This window comes from Erinaceus europaeus, chromosome 10, assembly GCF_950295315.1.
Source record: "Erinaceus europaeus chromosome 10, mEriEur2.1, whole genome shotgun sequence".
NCBI lineage: Eukaryota > Metazoa > Chordata > Mammalia > Eulipotyphla > Erinaceidae > Erinaceus > Erinaceus europaeus.
The window spans coordinates 26,529,687-26,539,546 of record NC_080171.1 but is presented as its reverse complement, the minus strand read 5'-3'; the positions used below and the strand labels follow the sequence as shown (position 1 = coordinate 26,539,546).

Genomic DNA, 9,860 nt, shown 5'->3' with positions numbered 1-9,860 from the left:
TTGTGTATGTTTAACCTGGTGCACCACCACCTGGTCCTACAGTTGTCTTTTTCTGATTTTTTAAAAAATCTTGTTGGATAGAGACAGTCAGAAATTAAGAGGGAAAGGGTGATAGGGAGAGAGACAGACACCAGCAGTCTTGCTTCACCACTTGTGAAGCTTTCCTCCTGCAGATGGGGACCAGGGGCTCGAACCTGGGTCCTTGTGCACTGTAACACGTGCACTCAACCAGGTGCGTCACCACCTGGCCCCTTTTTTAAAAAAAATTTTTTTATTTGTCTTTATCTGATCTTTTATACTTTGAAAATGAAACGAATTTTCCTTTTTTTTTTTTTTTTTTTTTTGGTCTCCAGGGCTATCACTGGGGTTCAGTGCCTGCACTACAAAATCCACTGCTCCTCGAAGCCATTTTTTTCCCTTTTGCTGCCCTTGTTTATCATTGTTGTTGCTATTATTATTGTTATTGGATAGGACAGAGAGAAATGGAGAGAGGAGGGGAGACAGACAGGGGAGAGAAAGATAGACACCTGCAGACCTGCTTCATTGCGCCAGAAGCGACCCCCCTGCAAGTGGGGAGCTTGAACCGGGATCCTTATGCCAGTCCTTGCACTTTGCGCCATGTGCACTTAACCCGCTGAGCTACCGCCCAACCCTCAAAACCCACTCTTGCACTCCAACTTCCATAGGACTGTTCTGCCTCATCCTTGACTAGGTCACAGATACCTTGACCTTGAAAGTCTCCAGACCATTTTATACCACACTGCCATTATCCCCTGAGGCCACAGTTTGGGGATAGGGCCAGCACCTTCCCTTGCCCAGGGCTGCTTTCAGCCTGGTAGCAGGGAAGAAATCCTTGCAAATGCACCCAAGGACTTGGGCTTACTGTTTGCTGCAGGCACTTCTCACGGTCCTCTCCATCCACGTGGCCACGAAACAGAACTCACATGTCACCATTCTTAGCATTTTCCTGAGTGGGGAATGCTCTTACAGACTCCACACAGCCAACCTCCCACTTCCAGTCTGCTCGGACAGCACCCCGACTCCACCGCTCCACATCTGCTCTACTGGCTCAGCAGAGGTGACCCCTTCCTCCCCCAAGGTTGTTGGCTGAGACTTTGTCCAGCTCTAGCATGAGGTCTAATGCTCCCTGGTTGCCTTCCCCACTACCTGCAGTTAGCTGACATTTAGGACTGTCCTGGGCACTTTTCTCCACCTGACCACACCCCCTGCTTCCTTGGGGTGGTATCCAGAGGATGCTTTTGAGAGATGCCAAGTGAAACAGGAGTGAAGTAACAAGTTAAAAATGTTACTTGAGTATCACACCCTACAGCAAACTTTAGCAGCACTCTCGAGTGCAGCGACACCCTGGGCAAGTATAAATATATCCTTGCATATATGACCTCTCACTACACACCCATCTGTGTATGCTTAGCATTGTGGTGCACTGGCTTGAGCACACATTTTACCATGAGTAAGAACCTGGCTTTGAGGTCCCCCCACCCCCAGTTTCTTCTTACCTGCAGGGAAGGTGCTGGAGGAGGGAAGCTGTAAGTAAGTACCTCTCAATCTCGCCCTCTCTGTCTCCCTCTTCCCTCCCAGTTTCTCGGTTTCTCGGAGTCAAATAGAAGGTGGGGAAGTTACCATAGTGGTTATGCAAATACTCTCATGCCTGAGGACTTAAAAGCCCCGGTTCAATCTACCTGCACCACTATAAGCCAGAGCTGAACAATGCTCTGGTTAAAAATAAAATAGAATAAAAATAGGAAAAAACAAAAAAAGGCCACCGGGAACAAGTGCCCTCACCAAGTCTCCGTACTAATCCTGGTGGTAAAGAAAGAAAGGTGGGGGAAGACAGCATAATGGTTATATAAAGAGATTCATGCCTGAGGCTCCAAGGATCCAGGTTCAATCCCTGGAACCACCATAAACCAGAGCTGAATAGTGCTCTGGTAAACAAAACACAAAAGGCTAACAAACATGAAAAAAAATGTTCCAAGTCACTGTTAGAAATGCAAATAAAGTGGTCCGGGAGTTTTGCAGTGATAGGGTGATAGGGCTTTGAGGTCATGAGTTTGATCCCCCCCGGGCAGCACATGTGCCAGAGTGAAGTCTGGTTCTTCTGTCTTTCTCATTAATAAATAAAATCTTTAAAACAAAACAAAAAAAGAAATGCAAATAAAGACTACAGTGAGATACCACTTCACTCCTGTGAGAATTTTATCAGAAAAGATAGCAACCACTAATGCTGGAGAGGGTTGTGGGGACAAAGGAACCCTCCTGCACTGCTGGTGGGAATGTCAGTTGGTCCAACCCCTGTGGAGAACAGTCTGGAGAACTCTCAGAAGGCTAGAAATGGACCTACCCTATGATCCTGCAGTTCTCTTTAGGGATATGTCCTAAGGAATCCAACACACCTATCCAAAAAGATCTGTGTAAACCTATGCTCATAGAAGCACAATTTGTAATAGTCAAAACCTGGAAGTAACCTAGGTGTCCAACAACAGATGAGTGGCTGAGCAAGTTGTGATTTATATACACAATGGAATACTCAGTTATTGAAAAATGGTGAATTCACCTTCTTCACCTCATCTTGGATGGAGCTTAAAGGAATCATGTTAAGTGAGATAAGCCAGAAAGAGAAGGATGACTATAGGATGATCTCACTCATAGACAGGAGTTGAAAAAACAAGAACAGATGGGAAAACATAGCAGGACCTGGACTGGAGTTGGTGTATTGCACCAAAGTAATGGAGGGGGGAGGGTTCAGGCCCTGGACCATGATAGAAGAGGGCCTAGGTGGAGGCTAGAATTATGTGGAAAACTGAAAGATTTGGGCGGGTGGAATAAACAGCATAATGGTTATGCAAAGAGACTCTCATGCCTGAGGCTCCAAAATCCCAGGTTTAGTCCCCTGCACCACCATCAGCCAGAGCTGATCAGTGCTCCGGTAAAATAAATAAATAAATGAAAAATGAAGACACAGTGAAGAGGCCGGCTTGTGGCACACCTGGTTTTGAGTGCACATGTTACGATGCACAAGAACCCAGGTATGAACCCCTGGTCCCCACCTGCACAGGGAAAGCTTTGAGAATGGTGAAGCAGTGCTGCAGGTGTCTCTTTTCCTATCCCCCCTCTCGATTTCTGACTTTTCCTATCCAATAAACAAAGGTAATAAAAAAGAAAAACTTCTACATACACCAAGTAGTCCCCTCAATAAAGGGGAAAAAAACGGCGGTTAGATGCCACGAAGTAGGTGGCAATGCCTTAACCGTATGTGTGTTGCAGGCCGAAGCCTCTTCCATCCTTGTCAAGGGGAGTGCTAACCTTCTCTCCTTTCATACAACACATAACTACACTCTCGCACTGCTGTATTTAAAGTGTCAAAGATAAGTTACTTTATGATTACGGTGACTAAACATTGTAACTCATACACAAAGAAGTAGTAGACTGTAAGGGATAGTACATGTGACTGAAACTCATAAATATCATCTATGCTTTTTCAAGACATGATGCAATTTTAACGCGTGAAAAATTACCGTATGCAGCACCCGTTAATATATTCAGAGAGTCAGCCAATCAGGGCCTGACAGAAACACCCGGAAGTCCGGAGCTGTTTTCTGGAAAGCGAATTCCCCCGGAATCAAAATAGGGCTGGCGCACTTCCTGCGGCGACACTACCCCGGATTGCTTCGGAATCTTCTGCGGAAATGGGATGGCTCGCAGCGAATCCGTGGACGAGGGTTTGTAGGCCGCTCACCGACTTCCGGACGCAGCGTGTGAGGGGGTGTTGGAGGCGCTGGACGCGCGCATGTTCCGAGCGCTCCCTCCTAGTGGGCCGCGCGTGCCCTGTGCCGCTCCGCCCCGTAAGCGAATCTTTAGTGTTCCCATCCCGCACCGCACTCTCTTACAGGCCACAGGTTCGAGCCCCAACGCGGGCGGGCTTAGTCTGAGTGATGCGGCCTTTGCTTCTCTCCTCTGCCCTTCCCTTTTTTTCTTTTCTCCTTGGGTTTTTAGTGTTCATTCCTGGCCTTCGGGTTACTCCATACCCCCTGCATCCCAGCTCCATCCAGCCTGTACGAGGGCATGAGAGCTGCCACCCGCCTTTGGTATCCACCTGGTGACGGGGAGGCCACCTTCAGCAAAAGACCTGTGCGTGCGTGTGTGTGTGTGTGTGTGCATGACTGCACCTCTGTGTGTGTACAAGAATATGCGTGCGTGTGACCGTGTCCTGCACTTGTGCTTGTGAGAGTGTGTGTAGACACAGCTCGTAGTGTTCAAGCAGCCACACGGTGTCCACATGCAGAAACGTCATGACCCACGGGGCAGCTGTGACGGTCACCGTGTTGCTTTTCTCCGCCGCCGCCTTGTCCTTAGTTGTGCAGCGGGAAGCTCAAAGGCTGGGTGGGCGGTGGCTCGGGGCAGAGCGCACACTTCCCATCCAAGAGCACCAGGTTTGAGCCTCGTGCGCCACCCCCCCCCCCCCCCACACACACACACTGCCAGCATCATGCACCGGGCAGGCTTCAGGAGCAGTGGCCTGTGCTTTGATGTCTCTCCTCTTTTTTAAAGATATATTTTATGTATTTGTTCATTTATTGGATAGAGACAGAAACTGAGATGGGGAGATAGGGAGAGAGAAAAGGGAGATGCCTGCAGACCTGCTTCATTGCTCACGAGGCTTGCTCGGCTGCAGATGGGGACTGGGCTTGAATCTAGCTCTGTACGGTAATGTGTGTGCTCAACCATGTGAGCCACCACTCAGTTCTGGTGTCTCTCCTTTCTCCTCCCCCCCCTCCCTCCCTCCTTTCTTTCCTCCATATCTGAAACTAAAAGTTTTGAAAACTAAGAAAGTTTTGAAAACAGAAGAGTTCAGTAGGAGTGGTGGAGTGACACAGGCCAGCTTCTTGACAACCATGTCTGCGTGGATGGGTTCTGGTTATCCCTTGTCACAGGGAGCTTGGGAAGTGGGATTGGGAACCCAGATGAGTCAGCTACTGCCGGGTGCAGCGAGAAGCCTGATGTCATCTGTTCCTGAGCCAGCCCCCAGGGGCGATAGCTGCTGTGCTCAGTGCCTTGTTCTCAGTGCTGTCTGTGGCCCCATATCACAACATGCTTTCACATTTGGGTCACAGGGTTCCAGGCATTGAACAAACCCTTCTGGGTATTCTCTGGACCTTCTTCCTCCCTTCAGTCCCTAGCCCGGCCTGCAGCAGGATTGTGGGGCCAGGGGAGGTTCCTTTGTACCCAGCGCCTTAGTCTGCAGGTGCTAGGACTCCAACGGGCAGGGAATACGGGAGCAGTAGGCTCCTCCTGGACCTGGGACCAGCCCCTCATCTTCAGAGGAATCTCTGAAGATTCCGCAGGGTGGATGGAAATGCAGATTCTAGGCCTCACCCCAGAGGCAGGCTCTTGGCTCTGTATGGTTGGACTCAGGAAAGTCTTGGCAATCTGTGCATTTCTCAAGGTTGTGGAAGGGAAGGTGGCCAGAGGGCCTTCTCAGATGGCAATGGCTTCCATTAGTGGCTGCTGAGGGTGCTTGTGAATTGGGGGGTCTGTGTGTGGGGAGGTTGCTCCTTCCCCGGTCACACTCCAGGGTCAAGCGCTGTCTGTACTACAGCTTCCCAAAGTGCTGCTGCTGTTTCTCCTCTTTCTTCTTCCTCTTTTTTTTTTTTTTGGTGATAGTGGTGATTATGATCTGCATGCCAGTTGTTGTCACATGAGTACAACTTCTTGTTTTCTTTTTGCCACCAGGACTATTGGTGGGGCTGGGTGCCTATGTAACTCCATTGTTCTTGGTGGCCGTTTCTTTTCTTTCTTTTTGATAGAGAAAACAGAGAGTGAGAGAGAGACAAAGTGGGGAGAGAGAGACAGGAGACACTGCTCCACCACTTTTGAGACCCCACCCTTGCAGGTGGGGAGTGGGGGCTTGAAGCTGGGGTAACATGTCTGCTCTACCAGGTGAGCCACCACTCAGCCTTGGTGAGCACACTTTCTTTGTGTGTTTTAAAATTTTTAAAGAACTTTTTACTTATAAAATGGCAATATTGACAGGACCATAGGATGAAGAGGGGCACAACTCCACACAACTCCCACAGCCAGAACTCCGTATCTAGTCCTCTCCCTTGAGAGCTTTTGCGCACCACACTCACCACCAACAGAAATCTTCCTCCACCGTCCTGCACTGGGTCCCCAACCCCCGCCCACTTTAGAGTACTTGGTTCTGCTGTAATAGACCACAACTAATCTAAGTTTCACCCTGTGTTTTCCCTTTCTTTCCTTGTTTCTTAAGTTCCACTCTTAAGTGAGACTGGTATTCGTTCTCGCTTAACAGGACTCTTTTTAGGTTCCATACAGGATGTGGCAAAGAGATTTCAGCAGCTCAGGAGGTGGCATAGTGGCTAGAGTGTTGGAACTAGGAGACTGTGGTTCTGTGTTTGATTTCCAGCATTGCATGTACCAGAGTGACGCTGTGCATCGGTGTCTCTCTCTCTCTGTAGTTCTGCTCTTGCGTTAATAAAGAAATGTTTAAAACACAGAGAGAAACTTGCATTATACCTTACAGCAGAATTGCATTCTATTGTGTATATATGCCACAGCTTTTAGCGACTAATCCATCATTGGATATTTGGGCTGTTTCCAAGCCCAAAGTGGTTCTTAATGAATGTGTGGTCAACACTGGCATTGCTGCCATGGGGCCTGTGTCTTCAGCTTTGGTTCTGGCACTTTCTCTGTGCAAGGTAGCCAGACATCAGGGAAGTTCTTCTATTTAGCACCAGGTTGGAGCAGAATGATCACCTGGTGGGGAGAAGCCCCCCCCCCAATAGAAGATTCACTACCTCTAAGGAGAACTCACTGCACCCCAAGTCTCCCTACCCTGTGGCCCTCCCTAAGGGATCTGTGTGATAGTGGAGGTTACATACACGCAGAGAGAGTTCTAGAAGAGAAAGTGAGCTCACAGACAGGCAGGCATGGCGAGAGGAGGAGAGGCATGCCCGGGGCACCCACTAAGCTGTGGTTGTGGGGAGGTGACTCAGCCCCTGACTGCAGTTAGCAGAAAAGAGGGGCGTCCTTCCAGCACTGATGGAACCCTCCTCCTTTCTCACATGCGTCTTCTGGCAGATAAGACATGAGATGAGACTTTGGGTAAGCATCTCCCAAATGTTTTGGGGAGGAAGAAAATATTTTTTTCTTTTTTTTTATAAATACATTTAAAAAAATATTTATTTATTTTCCCTTTTGTTGCCCTTGTTGTTGTTTTGTTGTTGTAGTTATTGTTGTTATTGATGTCTTCGTTGTTGGATAGGACAGAGAGAAATGGAGAGAGGAGGGGAAGACAGAGAGGGGGAGAGAAAGACAGACACCTGCAGACCTGCTTCACCTCTTGTGAAGTGACTCCCCTGCAGGTGGGGAGCTGGGACCTCTCCTTGCACTTTGCGCCACGTGTACTTAACCTGCTGTGCTACTGCCCGACTCCCCCCCCCCCAAAAAAAAAACTATTTAAGGGAGAAAGAAAAATAATGAAAGGGTGAGAGCTCACATCTGGCATAAACTCACCTCTGGCTCACCTCTGGCTGGGAGTTGAACTTGTGGTCTCTGGGATCTCAGACATGCAAGCTCTGTGCTCTAACAGACTGAGCTATCTCCACAGGCCCTTGTGGGAGGATACTTATGCTAAAGCTTATTTGTTAGCACCTGGGATTTTAATTTACCCGAATGTCACTATATATATATGTATATGTATATATATATTCAGAAAGAATTACAACGAGAAAGATACTGAGAGAGAGAGAGACCAGAGACCAGAGCCCTGCTCAACTCTGGTTTATGGTGATGCTGGGAATTGAACGCGAACCTGAGAGAACCACCAGGGGATCGAACTGGGATCCTTATGCCGGTCCTTGTGTTTCGCGCCACATGTGCTTAACCCTCTGTGCTACCGTCTGACATATACATATTTATTTATATTTATATATTTTTGCTTCCAGGGTTATCGCTGGGGCTTGGTGCCTGCGCCACGAATCCACTGCTCCCAAAGGCTGTTTTTTTCCCTTTTGTTGCCCTTGTTTTTTATCATTGTTGTGGTTATTATTATTGTTGTTATTGATGTCGTTGTTGTTGCATAGGACAGAGAGAAATGGAGAGAGGAGGGGAAGACCGAGAGGGGGAGAGAAAGATACCTGGGGGAGCTGGGGGCTTGAACCAGGGGCTCAAACCAGGGGCTCGAACTGGGATCCTTACACTGGTCTGTGCACTTTGTGCCATGTGCGCTTAACCCGCTGCGCTACGGCTGGACCCTGCCTGTATATTTATTTACTGCAGCTGGTCATCTGGCAACAGGGGTGTGGACTCACTGTTGCCCTGGAGGTAGCATTTGCTGTGTGCTTCTCAGATGGTCATCCCCTAAGATGCCCCATGTATAAAAGAGAGGACACTAATATGAAAATATCCTGTTACGGAGCAGGGGAGATAGCATAATGGTTATGTAAGGAGACTCTCATGCCTGAGGCTCTGAAGTCCCAGGTTCAGTACCCTGCACTACCATAAACCAGAGCTGAGCAGTGCTCTAGTAAAAAAATAAAATAAAATAAAACACCTTGTTAAGCAAGACTGTAAACTCTTTCTCTCCCCCGCCTTCAAGAGAAGAGCCTTTTGTGGGCCCATGAAGCTTATGAAAATGAGGGCTGTGGGGGGTCAGGTGGTAGCACAGCAGGTTAAGCACACATGTCATAAAGCGCAAGGACCGGTTTAAGGATCCTGGTTCAAGCCCCAGCTCCCCACATTCAGGGGAGTCGCTTCACAGGCGGTGAAGCAGGTCTGCAAGTGCCTATCTTTCTCTTCCCCCTCTCTGTCTTCCCTTCTTCTCTCCATTTCTCTCTGTCCTATCCAACAATGACGACATGAATAACAACAACAATAATAATATAATAACCACAACAAGGGCAACAAAAGGGGGGAAGCAAATTAAGAAAAATTTTTAAAAATGAAAATGAGGGTTGTGATGGTGCATGTTGTCATTTGTCCTGGATGATAGGAGGGAAGAGCCAAGTGTATATCCTCAAACGAAAAGAAAAGCGCAGGAGAGAGGAGGGAGGGAAGAACACAATGCCAGAGAAGGATGAGGAAGGTGGGGAAGCCACTCAGTTCCTAGGCCAGCACATGGTGCCCCTTGTGGTGGTCCCTGGAATTGCAGGAAAAGAGCTTAGTTGCACCCTTGTCTATCTGTCCACATCTGTGCTGACTCCAGTGAGAGCAGGTTGGCTCTGACCTGGTCTCCTCTCCAGGCACAGAAGAGCTTGATTGCTCCAGAGCTCTGATGAAGTGTCTGGCTAGGCCTCCAGAAAGGTCAGAGTTCATATCCAACAGCTGTGGGGGAGTCTGAGGAGGCTGTGGGCTCCCAGCTGTGGCCACCTTCCTTCTCGTGAGGCCTAGCAATGTGAATGGTTTACTGTGATGCCTTTTCCACACCTTGGAGCTCTGAGTTGGAGGACAGAGAGACACCCCACACCTGGCACAACCCTGCAGACTTGGGGGTCTGGTGGGGCTATAGCTCAGCCCGGACAAGGGAGTTTCCCCTGAACATGCACCTTGCTGTGGCATCTGGGAAGGGGTGTTGTGTGGGTGCAGAGGGGGCTGTGGGGAGCTGCCCTGCTTAGCCAGCTCCAGAGGATCCTCTCCAGGTTCCAGGGAGGATCCTGCTGGGAGGGTAGGAGCACTGGCATTCCCAGGAATAGCGGGGGGCCTGGAGAACTTGTTTTTTTTGGAACGAAGGCCCTGGTGAACCTCGACCCTCCTGGGGCCATGACGAGCCTTTCTTTCTTTTTTAATTTTTGTTTTTATTTTTTATATTTTTGTCTCCAGGG

General features: G+C 48.8%; 1 long non-coding RNA gene and 1 other non-coding gene across 2 annotated transcripts in view; one reads left to right on the top strand and one right to left on the bottom strand.

Moving 5' to 3' along the window:
• Window positions 1–3,223: 3,223 nt before the first annotated feature.
• Window positions 3,224–3,346, bottom strand: LOC132541140 (U6atac minor spliceosomal RNA). Its single transcript, XR_009552313.1, has one exon. It is a non-coding gene; the product is annotated as a U6atac minor spliceosomal RNA (small nuclear RNA).
• Window positions 3,347–3,597: 251 nt separating this feature from the next.
• LOC132540858 (uncharacterized) overlaps window positions 3,598–9,860 on the top strand; it is a 43,978-nt gene continuing 37,715 nt past the window's right edge. Inside the window, exon 1 of the long non-coding RNA XR_009551982.1 lies at window positions 3,598–3,863. This is a non-coding gene — a long non-coding RNA (uncharacterized LOC132540858). The remainder of the gene's footprint in view (window positions 3,864–9,860) is intronic.